General features: G+C 34.0%; 1 protein-coding gene and 1 pseudogene across 2 annotated transcripts in view; both read left to right on the top strand.

The window, feature by feature from the left end:
• The window catches only part of HPSE2 (heparanase 2 (inactive)), a 665,523-nt gene that overhangs the window by 109,136 nt on the left and 546,983 nt on the right, over positions 1–9,404 (top strand). The gene's annotated exons all lie outside the window — the stretch shown is intronic.
• Positions 4,006–5,276, top strand: LOC121037088 (60S ribosomal protein L6-like; annotated as a pseudogene).

The raw sequence follows: 9,404 nt of genomic DNA, 5'->3' as shown, positions 1-9,404 counted from the left end.
TTTTATTTTATTTTATTTTATTTTATTTTATTTTATTTTATTTTATTCTATTTTATTTTTTTCATGATAAGTGTACTCTTTAATCCCCATCACCTATTTCACCCATCTCTCTCTCACTTCCTCTCTGGTAACCATCAGTTTGTTCTCTATAGTTAAGAGTCTTTTTCACACACAACCACCACAAGGAGGATTACAAATTTATAACCAAAGGATCTCACATAATAAGTAGGTGTTTCAACATCTATTAAATTAAGTGAGATCCACTATAAATACTTCTAACAAAATAAACAGTGAATATTGAAAAAAAAGAGTCTGTTTCTTGGTTTGTCTGTCCCTCTTTTTTCCCCTTTGCTCATTTGTTTTCTTTCTTAAATTCCATGTATGAGTGAAATCATATGGTATTTGTCTTTCTCTGACTGACTTATTTAGCTTAGCATGAAACTCTTTAATTTGTCCATGTTGTTGCAAATGGCAAGATTTCATTTTTTTAGTAGCTGAGCAATATTCCACTATATATAATACCACATCTTCTTTATCCATTTATGTATCAGTGAACACTTGGCTGTTTCCATAATTTGGCTATTGTAAATAATACTGCTGTAAAAGTAGAAATGCATGTATCCCTTTGAATTAGTGTTTTTGTATTTTGGGGGTAAATACTCAATAGTGCAAGTACTGGATCATCGGGTAGTTCTATTTTTAACTTTTTGAGAAACCTCCATACTGTTTTCCACAGTGGCTATACCAGTTTGCATTTCTACCACATGTTTACATTTTCTGTAGAATTTTAACACTCTAGCTCAAACTTCTAAATTCACTGTTGACTTTAAACATAAGAATGTATCTCCCAATATATGCCACAAGGACATTTATTTATGTCCATATTATCATTTTAGTATATCTTTTGTGCTCTATTTCTTATGCTTTACTATAGTTGTAGTAAGTGTCTTCTTTTTCTCTTAAGATGATCCTTATTTATTATCCGTAGGTTTTTTGGGGGGGGAGTAGGTAAGGGACATACACTTTATTATTTTGGGGTATTTTTCTAATTTTGTTTTTGCTAGGCAGGAAAAATTTTTCCAACATGTTTTTGAGTCGGAATTTTTCTCATATAATTTCTCTAAGCTTTCATTTTTAGTATATCTGTGTGGGATTCTATATTGCTGTACATTTTAATATATATTAAAATATTTAAAGTGTTTGTGGTTATTATATTACTCTTCTTTGGGCCTCTTATGTCTCTACAACTAGACTGTAAGTTTTTTGAGGGCAGGACCATATCTGTAGCACCAGATCCTGGCTTGGTACCTTTGTGTAGGAATGGTCCCTTTAGTGAAAACTCTTGTGAAAAGTTCCGTGCCCAAACTTACAAGTTATAAGCTGGTCTTGCTTTTTGCACCCAGTTCTTTTTCCTCTTTGAAAATGACATATGAGTTTGTTGTTCCCAGCAAATAGTCTGCTAACATAGAGATGCTAGTTTGTTTGGTGGACATATTAGTGTTTTCATTTAAAAAAAAGGCAGGGGTAGAAAGAGAAAAGAAATGTACTGCTGTCTATATTAATCTATATCATCACCAAAGTAAAGTACTAGTAGATACTTGAAAATGTTTATGGTCATCAAGAGTCTACCCTTTCTTGCCAACAAGAGTGAAGAAGATCCATAAAAAGAATAGATAGAGTAGGACAATTTTGTAAGTTTAAAAGTGGGAAGGAATTTATTTTAACACACATGTATTTACACCTCTAGACGTCTGTGATCCTGAGAATGAAAAGTTCGCCACAGTTCCTCATGGTATAATGGAACACTTCAAGTTTGAAAAACTCTACTGTGAGTTTTTCCTGAGTAAGGAATTATGTGAGACTCCTGCTGTGGTTATTGTGTAGTTCTGGAACTGAACCTTTATTAGAGGTGTTGTTCATTGGTATTATACAGGGATTGGCAAACTGTGGCCCATGGGCCAAATATGGCTGCTGTTTTTGAGTATGATTTTTGAGCAAAGAATGGTTTTTACATTTTAAATGGTTCTTAAAAACCACAATAATAATATTTCATGACATATGAGATGTATTTGAAATCTAAATTTCATTATCCAATAATTGGAACAAAGCCATGTTCGTTCATTTATATATTGTCTATGGTTGTTTTTTTTGCTAGAATGGCAGAGTTGAGTATTTGTGACCCAACCTGCATGGCCCATAAAGCCTAAAATAAAATAGTTGCCAAGTTGCTATCTGGCCATTTGTAGAAAAAGTTTGCTTTATACTTTTGGTACAAGATAAGAGACAAAAAAAAAAAAAAAAAGTCAACTGGAGACAGAAATGAGGATAGAGGATAGAGGCAGAATTCCTTTCCTGCTACTTTTTTATTCCTTCCCTGACCCCTCCTATTCCCCAGTAAGCTCTATCACTTTTTCTCTTGCATATACTCCCTCACTGTTCCCCACCTCCACATTCAAGGGACATATATATTGTGAGAAAAAGAAAATGAAGGTCTTTCATTTTTATGACAGTTTAGTTTGTGGTTGCTCTTAATTTTTAAAATTGCATTTTCCTTTATTTTAATTCTGAAGTTTAGACCATCTGGGGAAGAAAACCGGGGACCTCAGTATGTATGCTCTCCATTTGGCAACAGCTAAAAGTAGTGCTAAGACCAGTCAAGAGGAGTGAGACTGAAAATGAAGCTTTGTTGGCCTGTATTGAGAAATTTGGGCCAGAACTGACAGTTGGAGCACCATTTTTGCCCATTGTGCTGGGAATCCTGTTTTGTTCCACTGTACAGAAAACGTTTAGGGGTTAAACTCTTACCATTCAATTTTTTTTTTTTTGAGGAAACAACAACACAAAACTAGAGGCTCAATTTGGAGGAGAAGCTGAAACTGATTCAAACAAGATTTCATTAACTAATTTGGGGAGCATTTGGAGCTGTTCTGAGCTATACAATTACTTCTTTTCTCATCTCCACTGGCACTCTGAGAATCAGATCACCTGGGGAAAGCAGATTTAAAAAATTCCAGATGGTGTGTGCGATGCTCCAGCTGTGGAGAATCTCTCCCAGTCAGGCAATCTGCCTTTCTGCCGGAACCCTCTAAAACTGTGCTGCCCATTTGTCATGCTTCTCCAATTGCAGCCTTCTGGATAGCTTCTCTTTGCCTTGTCTGACTCTTCCTTTCCAGTTTTTATCATCCCCCTCCATGAGCTAATGTAGTAACATCTCTTCATTGGCTATAAATCCATAGAAGAACCCGATATAAAATATGGTTTTGTGAAGGATAATTGGAAAACATCTGTTTTTTACCCATAAGATTCAGTGTTCACTTGTCTCATATGACGACGTGACTGTTTGTGCATGTGTGAAAAAGAAAAGAAACAGGAAGAGGAGAGGGAAAGGCTAGCATGAGGGTGAGCAAGAAAGATTTCATGCATGTGTTTTTGTAGCCAGCTGGACAAAATAAGTTCATCTCCATGTCAGCTTGATTAGAATCCTGGGTTAATGTTGAGAAAGGTTAGTCTCACTGACTTGAATGACCTTGATAGGGCTACCAAAGAACTGATTGCTTTTGTGTTGGCCCTGGCTATTGTTTTGATGATAAGTTTTGTCTGGAGTTGTTTCTAGCTTATGGTGGCAAGGCCTGAAAGCTTATAGGCATCTTTTGGTCTCCAGAGGGTTCAGGTGGATTTTCCTTAGAAGTTGAACACTATGGGGAGGTGAAGAAGCAGGTAACAGATGACACTCCATGCTGTTGCTACCTGCTGTTCTTGTGTCTTTTTGTAGTGAGTATGCCTTTTCTAATCTGTAGAATATTAGGTGAGTAAACTTTGAAACCTTTCATTTTAGCTGTGTTAAGAGTCTATAATTGGATTCATGAAAGGTGTATGGGTCATTTGAGTTATATTTTACTTGGTACTTGGTGCCTTTTGAAATCTAGGTGCCTTTTGGTAGGAACTAAAATTCCTCCCCCCCATATTGTTACTTTAAAATGTGAATAAAATTTATATGTCATAAAATTGCAAATATCTGAAGTGTACAGTTTGATTGCTTTTGATAAAAGTATGCATCTATGTAACCATCACCTTAAACATGATCTAGAACATTTCCATCATCCAGAAAGTCCCTTACAATAGGTCCCTTTCTGGTCCCTCACATCTTGCAAAGCAACTACTGTTCAGATTTCTATCACCATAGATTATTTTGCCTGTTCTTAAACTTCATATATATTGTTTTGTGTCTAGCTTTTTAAGTTTAGCATAATGATTCCAGTGCTCATCTTAGTTATGTGTTATCAGTAGTTCATTAAAAATTTTTTTTTATTCTTTCCCATCTTGCAAGATGGGAAAAGCCAAGAAGCCTGATAGTGAGGAGAAGAAACTTGAAGCCAAGAAAGCTGATCCTGGTGGCAAGGTTAAGAAGGGTAATCTCAGGGCTAAAATGCCCAAGAAGGGGAGGCCCCATTCTAGCTGAAACTCTGACGTAGTCAGAGGAATTGGTGAATACTCCCCATTAGCTATATATTCCAAAAAGGCCATGTACAAGAGGAAGTATTCAGCAGCTAAATCTAGGGTTGAAAAGAAACAGAAGGAGAAGTTTCTTGCTATAGTCAAAAAACTAGTTGGTGGTGACAAGAATGGTGATACTTGAGTGGTTAAACTTTGCAGAATGTCTAGGTATTTTCCTACTGAAGATGTGCCTCAAAAGCTGTTGAGCCAAGCAAAAGACCTTTCAGCATGTGAGAAAACTGTGAGATAGCATCATTTCTGGGACCATTTTGATCATCCTCACTGGGTGCCACAGAGGCAAGAGGGTGATTTTCCTGAAGCAACTGAACAGTGGCTTGCTGTTTGTGACCAGATCTCTATGTCCCTTACTTGAGTTCCTCTGCATAGAACACACCAATTTGTCGTTGCCACCTACACGAAAATTGGTATCAGTAGTGCAAAAATCCCAAAACATCTCACTGATGCTTATTACTTCAAGAATAAGAAGCTATGCAAACCTGGACACCAGGAAGGTGAGATCTTTGACACAGAGAAGGAGAAATATGAGATTACAGAGCAGTGCAAGGTTGACCAGAAAGCTGTGGATTCACAAATTCTGCCAAAAATCAAAGCTGTTTCTCAGTCTCAGAGCCACTTCCGCTCTGTGTTTTCTCTCACAAATGGAATTTATCCTCACAAATTGGTGTTCTGAATTTCTTACCAAGAACTTAATGAAATAACTGATCCATTTCAAAAAATAAATAATATAATTTAAAAATTCTGAGTTATTTTTCATTGTATGACTATCCCACAATCTGTTTACATTTTCTCCTGTTAGTGAACTTCTAACTTTTAGTCAGTTTTACAGAGCAGAAAGTTTTAAATATGGTAAGTCCAGTTTATCAAAAAAAATTTTTATGGTCAGTGTTCTTGGTGTTGTATCTAAGAAATCTTTGTTAACTCTCAAGGACACAAAAATTTTCTTTCATGTTTTCTTCTAGACATTTTATGGTTTTGCTTTTATGTTGAGGTCTGTGGTCCATTTCACATTAATTAATTGTGTCAAGGAAAAAATATAATTGTGTCAAGGAATATTAATATTCATTTTTTTCATATGTTTATTCATTTATTCTGGCAACATTTGTTGAAAACACTGTCTTTTCCCCTTAATTAATACAGTTGAGTCTTTGGCATATTGGTCTGTAGGTTTCTTTTTTTTGTAATGTCCTTGTCAGATTTTGGTGTCAGGGTTAAGCTGGGTTATAAAAATAAAGTGGAAACATTCTTTTCCCTTTTATTTTCCGAGTTTGTGTAACATTGATATTAAGTCTTCCTTAAAGGTTGATAGAAATTTCTAGTGAACCCAGGTGGACATGGAATTTTATTTATGCAAAATTTTTATTATAATTTCTTTGATAGGTATAGGGCTATTCAGATTTTGTATTTCTTCATAAATTTTTAAGTCTTTTTTAAAAAAAGATTCTGCCCATTTTATTTAAGTTGTTGAGTTTATTACCATAAAGCTCTTCGTAGTATTACATTAGTATCCTTTTAATGTCTGTGGGATCTGTAGTGATGCCTCTCTCTTATTCTTGATATTGTTAACTTGTGATTTTCTTCTTTTTTTCTTTGTTATTGTTAGATGCTTATTAATTTTATTAATACTTTAAAAAACTTTGGCTTTGTTAATTTTCTCTATTTGCTGATATATACTCTGATCTTTATTATTCCTTTCTTATGACTTACTTTGGATTTAATTTGCTCTTCTTTTTCTAGATTCTTAAGGTAGGAACTTAGATAAAATTGATATTAAATCTTTCTATTTTCTCTAATGTATGAATTTAAAACTACATTCCTCCTTTAAGCATTATTTGGTTTGTGTTCCACAAATTTTGCTAAGTAATTTTTTAATTTGAAGTATTTTTAATTTCTCTAGTGATTTTTCCTTGACCATTGGCTGTTTAGAAAAGATTTAATTTCCCGATAATAGGAGATTTTCTAGATATCTCACTTTTTATTTCTAATTTTAGTTTTCCCTTCAGAGAATTCACTATGTAAGTTTTCAACCTCCTGGTTTTTAGATTTACAGTTAATACTTTTCATCAAAATTGTCAAGTTTTGGGCTATTCTCTTCAAATATTTTATCTGCCCCAATCTCTAGGACTCAGTTATATGTTAGATCATTTCATACTGTCCTAAAGATCCTGAAGGCTCTATTAATCTTTTTTCAGTAATTTCTTTCTTCTCTTCTTTAAACTGGATTTAAAAAACATGCCTTTAAGTTTATTTCTTTTTCTTTTCCAGTTTTCCCTTAAGCCCTTGTAGTGAATTTTTTATTTCCATTCTAAAATTTCTTCTTGGTATCTCTCTCTCTGTCTCTCTGTCTCTTCCTCTCTCCATTTCTCCACTAAGGTGCCTTGTGTGTTATTAGTCATTACAACTATATTGTCTTTTAATTCTCTATGTGTTTATAATAGGTGCTTTAAAGTCTTTGCTAATAGGTGCTAATAGGTGCATTAGAGTCTTTTGCTAAATCCAACATCTGGGCCATTTCTGATCTAGTTTCTATTAACGTATTTTAATTTTTGGTTGTTTATTTATTTTTGACTATGGTGATTTTTTAAATGAATACTGATATTGTGATTAAAAATAGTGTAGAGTGTCTGTATTCTGTTGTCTTTCTCTGAATGGTATTGATTTTTATTTTAATAGGCAGTTATTGGCTGGTCACCTTAAACTTTTGTAGACTTTGTTTTATGCTTTCTTCAGATCTGTGGAAAGTCCAGGATGTTTCTCAAGCTCCTCTAGCTTGTCAGGACTTAACTTTCAAACTCCATCTCCCTTGTGGATATCATTCAAACTCGATTTCATACTTTGTTAGGGTGGATATAGAGTAGGTCTTACACTAAAGCTTGGTCCTTACTCTTATGGTATGACCTTCTACTGTCTCAGCTGAATGCCTTGGATTTATCAAAGTATTAATAGGATCTCTCCACTCTGAAAGGGCCAAGAACTATGCTCTTTCCTCTAGCAGTGCTTGTTCTCTAATATCTCCGTTTTCCTCTCACCTCTATCATAACTGCTACCTGGTAAACTTTCATGGTCTTAACTCTGAACATATATAGCCATATATAGTCCTCAGGTACTTATACAGGACCTCCCACAAGGACTCCTGTAGCCTTCTCTGTACAGCCACCTTTTCTCTGTTGTCTTGCCTCATAGATTACAGCTACTTCAGCCAAGCTGAACTCTGATTTCTGCCTTCTCAGATCATGGGATCACCTCAACCAACTCAGGCTCTAGCTCTCTTCTTTGTAGTTGGGAAATTGTATCATTAGGGAGCTGGGTGATCATGGGATTCACCTCATGAGTTTCCTTTTTCTCAAGGATTACAGTCATGTGCCTGAAAAAGTTGTCTCACATGGTTTGTTCGAATTTGTAGTTATTTATTTCAGGAGGGCTGATTTAGTACCAGTTACTTCAACATAGTTGGAAGTGGAAATCCAAGTCTACCATTTTGCTATTTGCTTTCTATTTGTCCTGCCTTTTTCCCACTCCTTTTTTTCTCCTTTCATGTTTTCTTTTGGGTTAATAAAATTTTTTAATGTTTTGTTTTAATTATTTTAATGACTTTCTGGATATAACTTACATATTATTTTTAAGAAGTTGTACTAAAAATCACTAAAGATTGCAGTAAATATTGATCTTTAACTTGCCACGTTCTACTTAGAGTTAAAATAGTACCTTTTCCAATAAAAATTTTTATAACACTAAAATTCTACTTAGACCCCCCATCCTTTGTGATATTGTTTTATATATTTTATATCTATGAATATTATAATCCACATGATACAATATCATATGTTTTTCATTAAATAGTGAGTCATTTTTTATTGTGGTAAAAAACATACAAAATTTATCATCTTAGTTATTTTTAAGTTTATAGTTTAGTAGTGTTAACTATATACAATCAGGTTTTTTTTCAAGAAATTAATATAATATGCAAAATATCATCTGTTAAGATTATCTACGTATTTACCACGTCCACTTCCCTTTATTTGCATACATTTGTATGTATGAAGTTTCATCTAATGTCATTTCTCTTTAGCCAAAGAACTTTTCAAACTTGTGATTTTCTCAGGGAGAGAGGGAATGGCTTTAATCTTTTGCTAAGCCTATCTATTGAATTTTTTATTTCAGGTATTGCAGTGTTCATTTCTAGGGTTTTTGTTTGGTTCTTTTTCATAGTTTCTATTTTTCTGCTTAGATTTTCCATCTTATCATCCATTATGACCATCTTTTCCTCTAGACTTGATTGTATTTATAATAGCAACTTTAAAGTATTTATTTGTAGGGTGCCTGGACGACTCAGTCAGTTGCGTGTCCAACTCTTAGTTTCAGCTCAAGTCATGATCCCACGGTCATGGGATTGAGCTCCATACATATCAGGCTTCACGCTGAGTGAGCATAGAGCCTGTTTGAGATTCTCTCTCTCTCTCCATCTGTTCCTCTCCCCCACTTGCATGCATGCTTTCTCTCTAAAATAATTAAAATAAAAAAAAATAAAGTACTTGTCTGCAAACAGTATAGAGGTTCCTCAAAAAGTTAAAAATAGAATTATCATATGATCCAGTAATTCCACTACTGGGTCTTTACCCAAAGAGTATGAGAACACTAATGTAAAAACATACATGCACCTGTATGTTTATTGTAGCATTATTTACTATAGCCAAGATATGGAAGCTACCCAAGTGTCCATTGATAGATGAATGGATAAAGATGATGTGGTGTGTGTGTGTGTTTGTGTGTGTGTGTACATATATATGGAATATTTACATATATGTGTGTGTATATATATATATATATGGAATATATATATATATATATATAATATATATATATATATATATATATATATATATATATATATA

Source organism: Herpailurus yagouaroundi, unplaced genomic scaffold (assembly GCF_014898765.1).
Source record: "Herpailurus yagouaroundi ecotype Mexico unplaced genomic scaffold, PumYag 163, whole genome shotgun sequence".
NCBI classification, from domain to species: domain Eukaryota; kingdom Metazoa; phylum Chordata; class Mammalia; order Carnivora; family Felidae; genus Herpailurus; species Herpailurus yagouaroundi.
The sequence above is the reverse complement of the archived record's forward strand: the minus strand, read 5'-3'. Positions and strand labels throughout refer to the sequence as shown.